Source organism: Manis pentadactyla, chromosome 2 (assembly GCF_030020395.1).
Source record: "Manis pentadactyla isolate mManPen7 chromosome 2, mManPen7.hap1, whole genome shotgun sequence".
Lineage (NCBI taxonomy): Eukaryota > Metazoa > Chordata > Mammalia > Pholidota > Manidae > Manis > Manis pentadactyla.
Genome location: NC_080020.1, coordinates 35481559 through 35500008, shown reverse-complemented (window position 1 = coordinate 35500008; position 18450 = coordinate 35481559). Strand labels below are relative to the sequence as shown.

The window sequence follows — 18450 nt, the reverse complement described above, 5'->3', positions numbered from 1 at the left end:
TGTCAGGAGAACAGCTGGGGTCCCCGAAGTAAAGGTGCAGCAGAGCCAGGCCCCTGCGTGGGGATATAACTCCTTCGCCTGGACTGAAGCAGCTAGACAGAGCCCCATCTCCAGACAGCCAGCCTTCAAAGTCCTACTTTTTAAATTAATCACCAGGAAATGGCTTCTCTTCACTTCCCACAGCTGGGCCAGTGTTCCCAGTTCTGGCTCGAACCAGGTGCTTTCTCTGAAAAGAAACTGGAGGGTCCAGAGCCAGACTGGTGGAGACCAAGCCAAGCACTCACCAGCTCCCAACACAGGCGGCCTCTCTGGGTTATCCGGGTGCCTGAACCGGTTAGGCCAGCCCTGCCAGGGAGCCTCCGAGGAGGAGGAGGGTGGAGATGCAGGGCTGGGGAGAGGGGCCTCAGAGCCTTGGCGGGTGGAGCTAGGCAGGTTTCTGCAGCCAGCCAGGAGGGGAGGAGACGGGGTGGAGGAACTGTGTTCAAGTGTGTGACTCTGAAGGTTGGGCTCCTGAAGGGCTGGGACTGGTGCTCCAGCCAGAGAGGAGGAGGACGCCCTCCCGTTGGCTGTCATTCCCCGTCCCTGGGATGCTTGGAGGCGGTAGCAGCCCAGCCTCCCTCCCTAGTGCCCCACCAGCATGAGAGGCTCAAGGAGCGCTGACTCCAGGTTGGTCCGAGAGCCTGCACCAGGAGGGAGCAGGTAAGATTGGGGGTGCTCTTTTCTCCTTAGCCCTGCCTGCAGTGCTGGCCTCAGGCAGGGCTGCTGCATCAAAGAGGGCTTCTCAGGCCACCACTGGCCTCATCCTCAGTGGCCTGGGTCCCCACCAGCCACCAGCAGCTCCAGACTCCCAGGGAACCTCATTCCTCTGCTTACTGGAGAAGCTCCTCACCTGGGCTGGAAGGCATTGTGGTTCAGTTGGCTGGGCTATGGGGGCAGCTGTGTACAGTTATGGTCATCACGCTACTTGGTCTTGGCCTCTGCTGTGTGCTGATGAGAAGACAGCCTCTGCTGCTTGGAATGAATTGCCTGTGTGGAGAGCCCATGATATGCAGGCATTGGTCATTACTTGTGCTATTTCAGTGCCTCTTTACAAAAGTTTACAAAGCTATGATGTATAGTTTTGAAAGAAGTAAAGTATGTGTGAAGTAGAGAGAGAGAGTTGTGTTTTGTTGATCGTGACTAGTAAACATAGCAATGGTGAGAGTTTACTGAAAGGTTAAGATTTTCAAAGTATGGTGTCTGAAGCCTGCAAGGCAAGTGTCGATTTATCCACCCTTGTTGATAAGGATGCCGAGACTCAGTGAGGTTAATTGACCCCATGCAAGGTTTACTGACCCTGGTCCATGCTCTTGACTTAGATCAATGAGGTGGACCTGTGTACCTGGTCTTCCCTCTGCTTGGCACATGTTCCCCTGGCTTTTCCTATGTTTGGCACCCTCTCTTCAGTCAGATTGCAGCTCAAGTGTTGTCTATTCAAGAAGGCTTCCTAGCCCACAGCATCTAAAATGGACTCACCACCACTGCCAGTTACACTCCCTCCAGTGTTATTTCCGTAATGTTCTTGTTTATTGTACACCTTCCTACTAGAACATAACTTCCATGAGGGTAGGAAACTTCTATGTCTTCCACCTGCTGGACACCACCGGGTCCCCAGGGCTTAGCAGATCCCTGAGTACTAACAGGAACTTGGTCAGTGTTTGTTGAGTGAATGACTAACAGAAGGGATCAGAAGATATCACCATCAGGTTGCTGCCTCCTCTTCCAACACCTCCATTCAGTCTCCCTTGGGAAGAGAAACATCTTGGTCTAGAAACTGAATTAAAGAGCACCTGGATTTCCGTGTGCTCAAGGGGCATCTGATTTCATTCTTGAGGCAACAAGGGAAAAAAGGCTAAATGGCATCAAATGGATTGAATTCCCCAGGAAATAGCGATGACCGGGCTGGCTGTGCTGACCAGCCTCAGTGAGCAGCAGTGCCTGTGACTCACCCCGGTGTGCTCCTTGCCGTGACTGTGGTATTTACCAGGCCAATATGACTTCAGAAAACAGAGTGCACCTTCCCGCCCCGCTTCATCAAGCCACTCGTGCAAATTCTCACAGGGCTTTGCTTACATGTCTTTAACTATTTTGGGTGTCATTCACTCATAGGACGGGAAAAAGGTCCATGTTTGGGATCAAGGGGTACAAACATTTTATGGGCTCTACCACTCTCTGCAGCTGTGGGCAAGTGCCTACTTCTGTTTCCTGCTTGTAAAATGGAATGATAGCAGCTGCCTTCTATAGGCTGGGACTGTTGGTTGTGAGGTACATGCCTGATGCCAGCCCTTCACAGAGTGTTCTGTGTGATAGGGATGTAGAAACCTGCACACTCTATCTCTTGCTCACAAGCGCCTGGCACTGTCAGCAATGGGGAGCAGAGAATACACGGGGGTGGTGGGGGAGGGAGAGCGGGGGCGGTGGTTATGTGTTCACCATAAGTGGACTTGCAGAAAATCCACAATTCTGAAATAAATCAGGGGAAGAGGCTCCTCTCCAGGATTCCTCCTCCCAGGCAGCTACCTCAAGAATCAACTTACATCTTTATTAACATGCAGCCTATTTGCTTTGCAGTGAGGAGCATTAGAATCTACCCTACTGATGCTTCCTCCTTGGCAAGCATGCAGCATTTGGCAGTATTTCACATGCTGGTGGTTTTTATGAGTCCCTTCCTGTGCTTATGTGTGCTTCATTGTAATATGTGTTAAGCCCTGGCCCTGGCACTGTTTGATTTAAGAGACACCTAATTTTTATATCTGATCCTCAGGTTTTCCTGTGACTGTTTTTTTAAAGGCACTCCTTATCTCATTCTATTCCCTTGTGCAGATTTTTTCAAATGCCTTTTTTGAAAGAAAATGTAGTTTTGAGTCAGGAGCCAACCAGTGTCCTGATCATTTTCTGGGGAGGAAAGGTCCTCTAAGCAAAGTTAGATCATGGAAAGAGAACTGCACTCTGTGCCTGGAGACCTGGGCTTCAATTTTGGCCATGCTTCTCAGTAATCCTTTTTCAGCTCTTTTGGCCACAATGGGAATAACCAGCAGTATTGGCAGTGGACTTTTACTGAGCACTTACTAAATGCTGAGAGAATACCTTGAATAGCTTCATTTCGTGTTCATGCTGACTATCTCTGGGGAAACAGGAAATGTGAGACCTACACAGTTATATCAGGTAGCAAGTGATGGCACCCAGATTCGAATGCACTCTGGTTGACTCACCAGCACATGCTCTCATCTTCCAGGCGCATTGCCTTCTACTCAGTTACACTACCCTAGAATCTTTCTTTCTATACAATTCAGCATTACCCAGGCTGCCCTTTTCATAGGATCATCCAATGAGAAGATGCCTATGAAGAGGCATCAAAATTGTGCAGTTTTATTTCACCATTATCTATGTGTCTTGTTTACCACGATTTAGAGTATGTTCTACCGGGACTCCTTTTCTCCAAGTGGCCTCTAAAGAAAATGACAAATATTTTCATAAAGGAAGTAAAATGGTGCATCTTGCCAACAGGGAGTGTGAAAATTATCAGCCCTAACCCAGAGCTTATACTGGATACTAGCAGAACCCAAACTGTTTTAAATTCTTAAAATCTTTAAGAGAACTTGCAAATACCGTAATGATATGCTGGGGACTAATGATATGATAATGATAATCAGTGTTTATTAACTACTTCATACTTCATACATGAGGAAACATTTTCCTCATGTTAATCTTGTGACAGACAGTTTGCTACAGCGGCGCAGTCATGGGCTAATGGCTGAGAGGGCTTGGCTCTGTCATTTGCTGGCCTTGTGACCCTGGACAAGTCTCTCAACAACCCCATGTTTCTGATTCCCCATATAAGTAGGGATGGTACTGAACATACCCCTTAGTGTTGTGGTGAGTGTTACATAAGTAGATACGTATAAAGTGTCGAAACATGCTGGAATGAGAGTTATTTTCAGATATTTGCTGTTGCTGTTACTTTGCCCTGAGCCATGCTATGAACAGATCCTCTCACTCCTGTCCTGTAAGTGCAGAAACTGAAGAGTCAGGTCACATGGGGAGAATCAGAATTTGAACTGCCAACTGCGTTCACCCAGAACTTTTTCTTCTACGTCATATTTCCTTGATACACTCTCTAAAACACACATATTTTTCTGGGAACTCACCATTTGATGGGAATTCTTCAAGACCCAACCTACTCTCTCTCTATGCATGCACCTAAAGGTACTCACTGACCTCCTGTCATCTTTAGGGTGGTGAGTGAAGTCTTACTGAAAATGACTTAAGTGTTTCTCTAGGATATCATCAAGCCAGCCAGAACTTTCTCCACTGTTCAGTATTCTGTGAGCAGACAACCACCCTGGCCTGGGAGTAATATGTCTGTTCAGTAAAAGCAATCAGTGGTGCTATTGTTCCCCAGAGGGCTGACCAGATGGGTAGGGGTCTTCTTTCAGCTTGGTGGTCACATCATCCTATGCCGGCTTAAATCCGCCAACATAAAGTCTCTTGACTTAGTACCAATGTTGGGATAAGTGACCAGAAGAAATTGTGCAAGGTCTGCTCTGGGCTGGTCAAAGACAGATGCCCACACTTGTGCTCTGTGCCATGGTACCCAGTTAGATATGAGAGTTATTTACAGGCTCATTTTCTCCTGGGTGGGGACTCACTTCTGCCAGGATCCCAGCATGCAGTGTAAGAGCACCCTGCCTCCTGCAAAGCATTCAGCCTTTCCCCTGAGCAGGCTTTGCTCTGAGCTGCCCCTCCAATAACGGCAGTAGTTAATAATTAACAGCTTCTTTTTATTAAGTACTTGCTCTGTGTGAGTTTATGTAATTAGTCTATATACCACAACAACTCTGGCAGTAGGTTCCAGTATTATCCTCCCTATTTGGGGGAAGAGGAAAACGACCTTCGGGGAGCTCACACACTTGGCCAGGGACCCCCAGCTGAACGTGGCCCCACCAGGACATAAACCCACACCTGGGTGATGAAACACATGCCCTTCACCTCTGTTTAACTTCCCTAAACTCCTTCTGCCTGAATCACCCTCTCTGAGATGCTTTGATAACACATTACTGATTAGCCATGGAAAAACCTGTCCTGCTGGGCCGCTCAACAGGGGATGTGGGCAAACCTGCCTCACCCGGTTTCCTGGTCCTACCAGCCCTGACCCCGGCATGAGCCTGTTTGTTTTCTTTTGCTTCATCTTATCTGGACACAGCTGAGCTCCTTACCTACTCAGTTCGGCTCCCCTCTCCCCCAGTATACCACTAGTCACTGGAACCTCACCCTAGGTGAGGGCCGAGTTTTTCTCTCCCAGGCCCCCTCAGCCTGTTCCTTGCTCTTTTGAACAGTAACCTTTATTTGTGTGTTTTCCAATGTTCCTTTCCTTCCTTTTTCTCTCTACAGACTGGTTTAAGAGCAAGCCAGATTTTATCACAGATCAGAAAGCCTATTTTCAATGCTGCGAGGTACTTCAGTAATTGGCATCTTAGCTGGGAGACTGGCCTGTGAATTCCGTCACTTACAAAAACAGACAAAGTGGTGGTGTGCACTGTGACTGCACATAAAAGCAGTGCTGTCCTTCAGAAGTGGTGCTTATGCAACCCGGCTGCTGTTACCAGGGGGGAAGGCAGAAAGGGGCTGGAGAAATCTAATTAAGTCTTGATACCACGCCCTTTGATACCTATGTGATCTCGCGCAACTTGATTATTTTCCGCAGTAGCATAACACTGTATCATTTCATTCAACTCTTCATCCTTTACTGAAAACAATTCCCCAAGGTCCCAAGCTCTGTACTGCCCCCTGTATGTATACCATTTCACTTGATTCTTCCCTAGCATAATGAGGTAAGTATTATGATCTTCACCTTACAGATTAGGAAACTAGGGTTGGTAAGGTTAAGCACTTAATAAGTAACTGGTGGAGGGGCGATGCCTTCTAGATCAGAGTCCATCACCCGGACCAGCATCATGCACTGGTTGATGGTCCGATGTTAAATTCTTCCTTTTCTACCACAAGATCACCTACAAGTCTCTCCTGTGCACAGGTCTGCTTTTGCAGCTCATGATGAGGACATTTTTCCAGGCCCCGTCGAACTGCACGGCTCCTCCCCATTTGCCAACCTGCCCAGTCGATGACCGATGACCGACCGGAGCAGCTCCAGCCGGGGCCCCGGGGCATCGCTCATTACCCCTTTCAGCTCAGTCTGCTCTCCCCATCACCTAAAGACACTTCATCAATTAGAGTAAATCTGTTTTGCTTCCTAACAATTGAGAGATCCTCCAAACAAATACATGTGCTTACCTGTGGAAATAAAACCATCTATTTCCTCCTCTTCTGCATGGCAGAAGAATCATCAGACACGGTGGCACTTCCAGGACGGCTCAGAGAGAAGCCGGGGCTGGGTGTGGATGAGCTGAATGGCTGCCGAGTCGGGGGCATGGCAGAGGCCCCTGAGGACCTGGGCCCATGGGTGCAGGGGTCTCCTCCAGCCTGCTGGTCGCTGCTCCCGACACCCAGGGCACGTGCACTCGCGTAGGACAGACTCCAGTGTTACTCACTGCATCAGTGTGTCAGCTTCTAAGGAAAGTATGTATCTCTGGAAGATTTTTTTTTTCCCAGATTTTTTTGTTTGTTTTGCCTAAAAGTAAAAAAAGTGAAGGAAGAAGGCTGAATGTTGTGTGATTGGAATTTTGACATCTGGAGACACGTTTCATCAGCTCAGTGGAGTGTTTCCCTGCCCAGTTATGCTTTGGCTTGGCTTCAACACTGTTTTCGATGGAGCTTGTCATCCCCACCCAGCTAATAATGCCATTTCTCCTGTCGGCTCACACTGCGGGGCCAGTCACATACCACCACTTTGAGCCCCAGGTGGAAGTGTGGCTGGGCAGTGACCATCTGAGTGTCCCTGGGCCCAACTTTTGCCTACATCCTCCTCCTGGCTTCACTTTGCTTTCAGTGAAGAGTCAGGACTATTCGATTTCCACTTACCAAATGCTAACAACGTGCCAGGCAGGATGCAGAATGCCTCCATACACTATGACATTTAATCTTCACAAGATCTCCTCAGCATTTTGCAGATGATAAAAACCCTGATAATTAGGGGAAATGACTCGCCACAGGTCACAGAGCTGGTTGGGGGTGAGCCCCGGCCTGCATGCCAAGTCTGTGGCTCCCATTTCCAAGCTCCTCCCTCTGTGGGCTGCACAGCGAGTCCACCTCTTGCCCTCAGCCGAGATCTGTCGTGTGGCCTCCCAGATGTGAGGGAGGCTGGTCCTTCTGACTTTTCCCAAGCCAGATATCCACCACATGGTGTCATTTTCTAAGTGTAATCTCTGATATACCCACACAGTAAAGTGCCTGGGGTTGTGTTCCCTATCTCTGTCAGGGGACACAGAGTCCCATCGGGGTCCTGAGCCTTCATTCTTGGTTGCCATCCATTAAAGGATGAGAGGAGGGACTGCTGAGTGGCCTGGGAGATAGGGCCCCAGCTCTTAGGGAAGGCTGCCTTCTGGTACAAGTCCCGAGCCCCTAAGGCAAGGCCGTATCTGCTGCCCAGTGTGCGGAGGTAAAAGTCAGTAGGAGCCCAGGAGTGGGGCAGGGGATGTCCTGGGCTTCCATGATTCACCATGTGCCACTATGACACCTTGGGGCCCAGCCAGGGACAGCCTTCATTGGAATTTACCAGACACTGTTTTTTCAAGGGAAATCAGATTTGTTTACAGAAGGAACTACTTTCAGTGGAAATTTAGTATTTCCTCTCACAGAGGGTAGCTATAAAATTAGATACAACCATCACTGAGCAACACCAGCAAACTCTAGCCAGACACGGCTGTCTGCTGGAAGCTCTGCCCTGAGAACAGCTCTTGCTTTGTTTAAAAGGAGAATTAAATATTTAAATACTAGCTGGCACTATTTTGTGGGCATGGAGTTTCAGTTTGGGGTTTTTCGGGAGATGGATGGTGGTGATGTTGTCCAACAATGTGCATGTACTTAATGCCATTGGCCTCTACACTTAAAAATGGTTAATATGGGAAATTGTATGTTATATAATATTCTACCACAATAAGAAAAGGAATGAGGCAGCTCTTAATGTACAGATATGAAATAATGTCCAAGATAGAGTTCTTAAGCAAAAAAGCAAAGTGCTGAACAGTGTGATCAGAATGCTGGCATTTGTGTTTGTGGATTTTTTAAGGATATATACACATGTACATGTATCCATTCTTGTATATGCAAGGATCCTTCTGGAAGTATAACACTATTTGATTCTATAGAGGGAAAGGGTTCTGGCAGCTGGGAATAAAGAAGGAATGAGAGTGATTGTTTGCTGTTTGATTCGTGTCCCATGTGCATATGGAATTCATTCTAAATGACTGATAATTTTTAAACCCTAAAAAAAAAAGGATTAACTAGCACTGAACTGAATCTGTCTTCTGAAAGCAGTGGTGCTCAACCTTGGCTACATGCTAGTCTGTGGCTGCTCAGAGTGAGGTCCCCATCCAGCAGCATTACCTGGGTACAAATGCTGGCCCTCGAGCCCCACCAGACCCACAGGATGGAATCTGTACTGTGCCAAAGTCTCCAAGTGGGTTGCAGGACATGAGGTGTGAGAAGCCCTGCATAGGACTAATTAAATAGGAACCTCTGAGGTGGGGCTTGAACCTGGGAGTTTATTAAAGCTCCCCAGAGGATTCCACAGGGCAGCTGATGCAGAGAACCACTGACATAATGTAACTGGGGAAATTGAAGGGGTTGAAATAGGACTAATTTTCTTGTAACGTGATTCAGTGTTACTCAGCAGGGACTCCATGTGCCTCTTAAAAGTCAGTAAATGTCCCGTGCTTGGGAGCACCAGCCACAATGACTGTCTCAGATCTTACGGTCTATGCCAAAACACATGCCAGTTAAGGGATTTTTTTAATCCAGGGATGGAGCATAACATCTGGCCATCATAAAAGCATACTTTGGAGGTAGGAAGATATGGATTTGAATTCACTTGCCTGATCCCCACGTCAAATTTGTCATAGAGCTATTATACTTAAATGAGATGGCTTAGATGGCACTTGTTCACTGTTAGGTGATCGCTTTGCTGTGTGTGTCCATTGTCCCATCCACTCCCCCTGCACCATGTCCTGGGCTGCTCTCACTGTCACTGCTCCTTCCACATTTGCTTATTCTGCCCTGAGCATCTCATGTACAGATGACACTTCTCACATTGTAGTTGAAGCCAAGGAACTAGAGTTCCACCTCCCCCATCTCTTGACAAACAGAAAAAGCTCTGCTGTCTCTTACCAACTTATCTGACACATTTCTAAAATACAACTGAAACCTCATTACATGGATGAACAGCTTTCCATCAGCTCATGCCTAGCAATGTAATTGTTGCTGAGACACTGTGGTTGGCCTCCGAGGCATCGTAGTCGCAACCCCAGAGGGCTGCAAGTGTGGAGAGCGGGTGAAAGCTGCTGGGATTTCTGTGTGCGTAGATGTTGCTGTGGCATGGATTTCACAGTTCCTGTCCATTGCCACGTTAGATATCAGCTGCGGGCGGAGAGGCTGTCCATGTCATAGAAGAGATGTCCTTCCTCCACGGCACCTAGAATCATCTTTCAAAATGCAAATGTGAACGTGTTTAAAACCCTTTGAGAGCTTCTCACTACTTTGAGAATGAAGACCAACATCCTTAATAGGATTCGATAATCTGGCTCCTAGCTACTCCTCCCGGTCATCACCCGAACTCCTATCTGTCTGATTATTGGGTTGTCTTCCTTACCTGATTGAGTTGTGTGAGTCCTGATTCCCAGGCCTTAGACCAAGTCTGGTTTTGTGCAGTATCATAGCCCCAAGGCCTACTTTATAGCAGATGCTCAATAAACATGGAAAGAATAAATGCAGGAAAAGATGTCCTATAAGGGGTTCCTGCTTTATCTATCACCCCATGAATTGCAATGTATCTCCCAGTAACACCAGAAAACTGGCTGTTGCCTATATAGGGAAATAGGCTGTTTTCTACCTTTACCTTTTGTTTGACTGAGATGATCACCTTATTCCTCACTCACTTTGTCTAGGAAATCTTAGAGTTTTCTCCCCAAATATATTTCCCTTGACTCACCAGCCTTCTAGGCTCTCTTTTTGGTCCCCATTATGCTCCATATAAAACCTCTCATTCACTTAGCTGGGTCCCATGTTTGTGTCTACCTCCCAAAAACCTTGGGAAAGAAGAAATTAGAAAGTGTAGAGTGTGTGTGGTGCAGCAGGTAGTGAGTACACAGGTGTGTTCTGTGTGAACGTGTCATTGATATTTCCTGGTGAGCACTGTATGGCTTGTAGCCTCAGTGCTTTTGCACTTGCTGTTCCCTCCATCTGGACGCCCTTCCTGACTCATCCTCTGGTCTCTTTATCTGTCCTTCAGGCCTCAGGTCAATTGTTCCACTGCCACAGGGAAGTCTTCCCTGCCCAAGCCCTGGACTCAGTCAAGCCCCTGCTGTATGTTCTGGCCTCTCATGTTCCCTCCATGAAACGAATGACCTTTTCTAATGACAAGCTGTATTCTTATTTGGCTTTCCTCCTCCTTTATACCGGCAGCTCCAGGAGGACTGGCTTTCCCTCCATTTTCCCCCAGCACCTAGTACAGTGTCTGTCAACATGTAGGTGCTCCTTGGCATGAACAGTTGATCACCCACAGCCCTCATTAGAACACTGGAGTGTGAAAAGAGAGGGCGAGAATGCCCAGCTTCCCTTTCTCACTGTGGTCCTGTGAGGATGCCCCGCAGTCGACTGTGCATACAAACTCCACCCAGTCGTTCAGCATCACGGGTGTACCTGGTCCCCACCCTGCCCCACAGTGCTCCCCTCCCTGCTCAAATCAGGCCAGCTTTCTCCTGAGAGCCTGTTCCTTGGAACACTCAGCCGGGTCCAGCTGCCAACTGCTGAGGCAGCAAAGGGGCACGACGACAAACCCAGAAGGGGAGGCAGGTGGCAGGGAGGACAGCAAAGCTGTAAGTAGGTCTGCCCTCTGCAGACATGCTCTGTCTGGAAAAGTGAACCTCAGCAGGTTCTAGGGGCTGGCAGGGCAGAGCTGTTCTCTTTCTCCTCCCAACTGCTGCTCTCAAAGCAGATAAGCGGTGTGACTTGACTGGAGTAAAAAATCTTCTAGGTGACACCCACCCCCACCCGGATTGTACCCCTTGCTGCTGAACTTTTCCCTGTCATTGACATTGACGGGACACTGACATTCCTGACATTGCCAAAGCGTATCTCCCATTTGTCCTGCCCTGGAAAGCCTTCTGGTGACTGTCCCCAGACAGCTAGAAGGTGGAAACGTTCAAACACCCAGGCAGCCCAGGGAGAGATTTGAAAAGTGTTTATGTGAGTGTGTTTGTCCTTGACTGGTGTGGGCCATGGGTTGGACATGACCTGGTTACAGCAGGAGTCCAGGCAGAAGGAGAAAAGTGCTCTGTGCCCGGAGCACGCCCCACAGCCGGCTACGTGCTCTCTGCGCCTCATTTCACCCCCTGTGAAACGAATAACACTATGAATGATCTTCACATTATGTTCTCTGGATTTGTAGCGTATGGAAGAGATGACATGGAGCCATTGTGGAGGGCAGAGGGGAAGGACTCAGACACTCATCCCACACACTGCTGCATGTCACACACGTGCACACAAGCACACACACTCCCGTGTATACGTGTAGCCATGACAGACACTCCTGTTCCATCTCCTTCCTCAGAGAAGCTGGCATCTATTTTATGTACTGGTTTTATATACACTGCACAGGATACATGGCACTGTACTTGATAAAAAAATAGAGTTTGTGAAGTATGAAAAGGTTTGAAAGTCACTGAACTGGATGATATCTGAGCTGTACCAGCCCCTTGAACCTTCAGCTATAATATTGGGATGTACAGTCAGTCCTCTTCTGGATGCCTATTAGAAACTAACCAATGTGTTGTGGTTAAAGAGTATGGGCTCTGGACCTGGACATCTGGGTTTGAATCTGGCCATTTACTGTGTGTCCTTAAGAAAGTTATTTAACCTTCCTATGCTTTCATTTCCTCATCTCAAGATGGGTATACAATAGTACCTTCCTCATAGAGTTATTGTGAGGATTAGAGTTAAAGAGGTAAAATGCATAAAATAATTCTAATATAAAATAAATTATAAGCATTGGAATTAATAATTGTATTGCTTAGCATTATTAAACTAGTGGTTCTCAACATTTTGGGGGCTCATGTATCCCTCTGTATGTCCATTAAAGCTATGGATCCTTTCCTTGGAAAGCTATATACCAAAACATCTCATGCATTCAATTCACAGAGCAGTTAGCTCACTGCCTTCAGGGAAACACTGAGGCCTGAGATAGAGAAGGGCTTTGCCCAAGATCATATAATGAAGCGGCAGTGAAGCAAGGACTGGACTGCAAGTTTTCAAGTCCCTGCCTGTTGGTCTCTTCAGTGCATGAACCATTCCTCCCCAAACACAGACATAGTAAGACGGTCACAAAGACTTGGATCCCAACCCTGCTCTTCCACCTACGTGTTGTATGACTCTGGCAAGTTTCTGAATCTCTCTGAGCCTCAGTTGACTTGTCTGTGGAGTAGGAATGCACTGTGCCTCAGGGTTGTTTAAGTCCCCAGCTCAGTGGGAGCAGAGTAGCTGAGCCACCCCTCCTGCCCCATTTCAGTGCTAACAAAAGGCTGTTCTGGGAAGTGGATTCTGTCCTCCACACAGATGGCAGGCTAAGGGAATGGAAGGGTTTCATCTCCCAAACCTGGGTTGGTGCTACAAACTAAGCCACTGTACTTCAGGGACGCCCTGGGGAATGAGTTCTGTGTCCTTGTGCCTCCTCCTTGCTGCGATATCCAAGGAGTTCGTTCTCTCTAGTGCACAGCCTCCAAACAAGCATCCCTCCCAATCTTCAAATGTTACCTCATCATACTTTAAAAAGCTTTTAAGGGCAGAGTTTAATATGATTTGGAAAAGGTTCCATGACTCGCTCAAGGAGGGAGTTACTGTGAGGCTGGCATGAGAGCCCCAGGCTCTGGACTCTGAATTCAGGCCCTGGACTCACAGAATCCCACCCCTAGGCCCCTGAACCGGGCACCGGCCTCAATGGAACCCCCTCCCAGGCTTTGTGAAACACCTCTGACTTGCCTGAGATCGCTGTTGTCATCCTGTTTCTCAGGAGTGAGGCAAGCTGTTGCCTAGGGCTACAACCTAAAAGGAATTTTTCTCCTGGTCCTTTAAGGGAGAATGAGCAACTTCACTAACCTTTTATTAAAATTGCAGAAAGTCTATCTCCTCCATCCTCTTTCCCTGAACAGCTGTATAATGAGCCTCTGGGCATATAATCACAGCCACATATAGCCTTGCAGTTTTCATCTAGTTGGTTCAGGTTTATAAATCTTAACTCCCCAATTAGATTTGTAAAGGGTTTTGGGAGTAGCGTATTGTTTTAGAACCTTTTTTGCCATTGAATCTAATACAATTCTGGACATAGAAGAAAGCTTAGTTTAACTATTTTTTTTTACCTAACCAAGCAAAACACAAAAACCTACTTAATTTTCTTTCATAAGTCAATATAGGTGTGTGTGTATTTATATATGTATATATTTAAGCGGAACATAGCTTGTGTTTTTGGAGAAGCATTGTGGTGATTCAACCTAAACTGTCAAACAATGGTCAGGTAATGAACAGGTTCTAATAAATGATTGCTAATTAAATTTAATGACAAATGGAGCAATCTATGTTCATATTAAAAAGAACTCAATATGTGTTTTGAAGGACTGCAAATCTCTCAAACAAGATATACATTTACTTAAGCACTGTCCGAAGGGACCTAGTTTCAGGGCTTGCAATTTGCTAAGAGATTGGACTGGGTATTTTCATGGCAAATAATCCCATTTACATTACACCCAGGCCCAGCCATGCAGCATGCCTTGAATAACTCATTACTGTCAGAGTGAGGCTTCCAACCCCATAAAAGGTGCAAGAGCATAAAGACAGAACATTCAGATTCTTTACATTTCTTCAGCTTTTTTGTCAGCACTCTCTTCTTAAGGGCCCTTAGCTAGAAGGAAATGAAAGAAATGAGTTGCACAGCCAAATTAGGGTGGGAGATTTGGGCCAAGCAGGAGACAGTGGATAGCCTGGGATAGTGAGCTCAGGGAGGCTGGCTTGCGGACGCACACAGTAAGCGTACACAGCGTTCGTTTTCCGGAAGCCTGTCTTGTGAGGCTGCAGTCCCACAGCAAATGCCTCTGGTGCTGCCTCAGCCTCCATGATCCAACAGAGTTCTGAGGGAGGGGAGGAAATAGAGAAAGGGACTCTCCCTAGGGTCCCATTTTCTCCATTAATCTTAGCTCCTGGGACTTAAGAAGTAGAGGGGTGCCAGGGAGCAGTGAGTGCCACTGAGTTTTATGGAGTGGTTAAGAATCCCGTGGCAAGGTGAAAAAGGCATGGAGTTGGTGCTAGATCTCAGATCTAATTCTCATACCGATGTGAGTGCTGTAGAAAGATGAGGAAGAGATCCCTTATCTGCCTAACTACCTGGAGATCTATTAGAAGGAGTTCTTGTATGTTACATATGTGTTTTATAATTGACACACAACATTATTTTCACATGTACAATGATTTGATAGTTCTGTATATTGCTAAATGAGCACCACTAGTATAAGTCTAGTTAATATCCATCACCATATACATAGGATCTACTCTCTTAGCGACTTTCAAATATCAATACAGTTTTATCAGGTATGGTCACCATACTGCATATTATATCACCAAAACTTTATTTTTAACTGGAACTTTGTACCTTTTGACCAACCTTCATCCATTTCATTCACCTGCCCCCTAACCCCCTGGTTCTGGCAACCACCGATTTGTTTTCTGTTTCTATAAGCTTAGGTTTTTGTTTTGTTTTGTTTCAATTTTTTGTTGTTGTTGTTCTGATTCCACATGTAAGTGAGATCATATGGTATTTTGGTATTCATCTTTCTCTGTTGGACTTAGTTCATTTAGAAAATGCCCTCAGGGTCTATCCATGTTGTAGCAAATGGCATGATTTCCTTCTTTTTATAGCTGAGTAATACTCCATTGTGTGTGTGTGTGTTTGTGTATATTCCACAACTTCCTTATCCATTCATCTATGGATGAACCCAGGTTGCTTCCATGTCTTGGCTTCATGGCCTTATTTAATAGAGCTAAATTTTTCGCTCAAATCAAGAATCTGTCGCAATCTGAAGGAGAGCTATAGCATGAGAGATAACAGGATACTGCCCTGGAATTGTGTCATGGACCATCTTGTTCTCTTGCCCTCAGTGAGCCAGTGGCCTCAATTTCCATTCTCCCTCACCTGAAGGACTGCCCTTTTTCAATACCCATTTCTCAAGAAGCAGGGGAATGAGCCTTCTGAATCATGCAATCCTGAATCGCTAGGTCTCAGAGAGCACAGAGAACTGCAGCATGCCAGGTTAGATTGCCCAACCGAATCATCCCACCTGGTAACCTTAGCATCTTAAGAGATAGGAAGAGCATAATTATTTAATAGCACCTAGAATCTTAAAAAGAAAGTTACAAAGGAGTGTCCTCACCCCACCAAAGTGCCGTATTTCCTCGTGATCTACCTCATGAGAACGCGGATTCGCTTGCTGCCCTTTCCCTGGCTGGTGCTCACAGTCCTTCCTAACACCAGCAGAAGCCATCTCTCCCCCTACAGGGTGCACATCCCTGAGCAGTGCTTACTTTTTCCTTGTCTTTCTCTTGGGTCTTTACACACAATGTTATTTAAATATTCGCTGACTAGAATAGATTCAAAATGATGATGCTTACCCAAATGTCTTCATACTTCCTGTTTGCCAGACCCAGGGCCAAGAGCTCTACATGCATCATATTTAGTGAGCAGGTCACTGTCACCTCATAGGGTAAATGGGAATATTACTACATATCTTGTGTCTAAAAAAAACCAGGCTGGGTCCGATGGCCCCTTGAGGTGAATTTCATCCCTGAAAGTTTAATCCTCTGGAAACCTCCCCTCTTTGGCTTACTGAAGAAAAAGAAGTTTATCTTTTCTTCAGTCTTGTTAAAGGAAGAATATCTCCCATACTTTGCTTTTTAAGACACTGTTTTACCAACTTCACAGGCTACTGATGCATCAAACTCGCACACACCTGGGGGAGAGTTTCAGTGTATCTGTGCAAGTGCACCGGGCCCACCTAAAACCATGTGCTAAGATGAAGAGACTGGGAGAGGTACACGGTGCAGCCTCCAGCCGGCTCTTCACACTGGTGAAGGGCAGCCGCCTTCTTCTAGTCGTCCTGTTCTCTCACCAGTTCTTTCCAGGTCGACGGAAGCTCGGGGTCCTCCTTTTCAGTTCTTAGCCATTGTCTCAAAGCTGGGGTGTGTGCAGGTGGGGCTGAGGGAGGTTGTTTGTGGAATTGTAAGAGTTTTCCAGATGTAGCAGAAGAGTTGGCTTTAAGTTATATCTTCCTTGGTCCTCCGTGCCTTGAACAGATGAGTAACAGCGATTATGCCAGCCCTGGGTATTAAACCTGGAATGCAAAAAAAACTATCAGAGGGAAAATTAGTTTGAAAACCAGTCTCTGTGACCAGCCAACCTCAGGACACTGGGAAAATTACTTCCCAATTTTGAAAATAGTAATAATAATATTTCCTTGATTCTAAGTCAAACTTTTCTTTTGTCATCAAAATTTCTAAGGAGATTCAGTCTTATAAATTTTAAGCACTTTCAAGGTAGTGTTTTTCCTCTTTCCCTTTAACACTCCTAAAAATTATTGAATTGACTATCTTACCACCAAAAGAAAATCAACTTGGTACCAAAATATATTAATTTTTGCTTAATTTACAAGATAGTGAAAACTGAATGAGACTAAATTTGGTATTTTGAAAACTATCAAGACCTATATAAAGCACTTACTATTATTAAATTGTCTTCTCCATATTTACTGAGCATCTGCTATGTAACAGACTTTGTTCTCCATAGAAAGACCAGAGAATTGAAACAAAATTAAAAGTCCCTGCTCTGATGGATCTTTCCTTCTACCCTTCTACTGGGAAAAGATTGAGAATATGCGCACAAGTAAGGGAGATTTCAGAAAGTGATGAATACTATGAATAAAATAAGGTAACGAAGAAGTACTTAAGTAGGACCATTTTAGCTAAGAGTCAAGGAAAGCCTGTCTGAGCTGAAATTTGAATGTCAAAAAGTAACCAGCCTCATCTTAAAGGAAAACGGAAAGGAAAACATTTCCAACAAACAAAAGAACAAATGCCAAGGCCCTGGTACAAGCCTGTCCAGAGGAGAGAGTGGCTGGAGCACAGTGGGCACAGAGGAAGACAGGACAGAAAGGGAAACGAGCAAAGGCCAGTTCGCATATGGCTTCTTAGGCTATGGTAAGGTGCCTGGATTTGAATTTAACCAGCCCCAGCTTTTAACAAATTCAGGAACTAAAGCCCAAAGGTGACGCGACTTGTTCAAGGGTATGGAAACACTACGGTTTCAGAAATTCGATCTCATCACTTCCTGACAGTTGTTCTGCTTTACTGAGCTGCTTGTGAACATCAGCTTTCGTGTGGGCCAGCTAAGGTCTTCGAGATGGAACCTAACACTCCTCTGCACTTTTTCAATTGCAATTCTTTTCCCCACAGTCTTTCTAATATGTTATTTTCCTCCTAGTAAAATGAATATGTTCTCACCATGTAGCTATTTTATAAACAAAGGCAGAAACAGAAGTGATTCCAAACTCTGTAAGTTAACATAAGTTATTAAAATACTGAAATAGTCAAAAAGGAAATAAGACCTGGTGGGTGGCTCTGCAAACCAGCGCATCTGAGCTGTTCCACTGGGACGGTACAGCTGCACACTGAATCTAACAGGACCTGCTCCTGGATTTGGGGCACGCATTGTCTCAAGAGTTGGGTCTGTTAAAGCCATCCGTAGATGGTAAGGACCTCTACCAGGTCCCTATGTTAATATCTCGGAGAAAACTAACCAGGCCTGGGACCTGTGTCGTAGAGGACACAGCCTTGGTATGATCAATGGGGTAACCAGTGTGATATGTGATGAGACGAAGTCTCTTGTATCATATTTTAATTTGAATCATTTTCCAATGCTCTGTTATTTCCCTTTTTATATAATATCAATATAACAGTACTTAACTCAAAAGGGTTATCATAATCAGGAAAAGTAGACAAAAGTGACTATCAAAGTATTGGCTTCATAATGCCCCTTCCCTTCCCACAACATCTTCTAGAATCAAGGGCTCTTTGTCCCAGATCAACATTCCGTATATAATATGCTGGTCCAAAAACTATTTAATGAGCACCTATTGAATGCCTTGAATTGTACTACATGCACCCAAACAATTTTAGGGAGTGTCTACTAAGGACCAATCATTGTACCAA

At 45.8% G+C, this 18450-nt stretch overlaps 1 protein-coding gene across 9 annotated transcripts in view; it reads left to right on the top strand.

Annotated features, from left to right (window-relative positions):
• The first annotated feature begins 481 nt into the window (after positions 1-481).
• Positions 482-18450, top strand: part of ATP10B (ATPase phospholipid transporting 10B (putative)) — a 294689-nt gene continuing 276720 nt past the window's right edge. For all 9 annotated transcript variants that reach the window (XM_057491415.1, XM_057491433.1, XM_057491430.1 and 6 more), the window contains exon 1: positions 482-699. The gene's annotated coding sequence lies outside the window, so the exon portion shown is untranslated. The remainder of the gene's footprint in view (positions 700-18450) is intronic.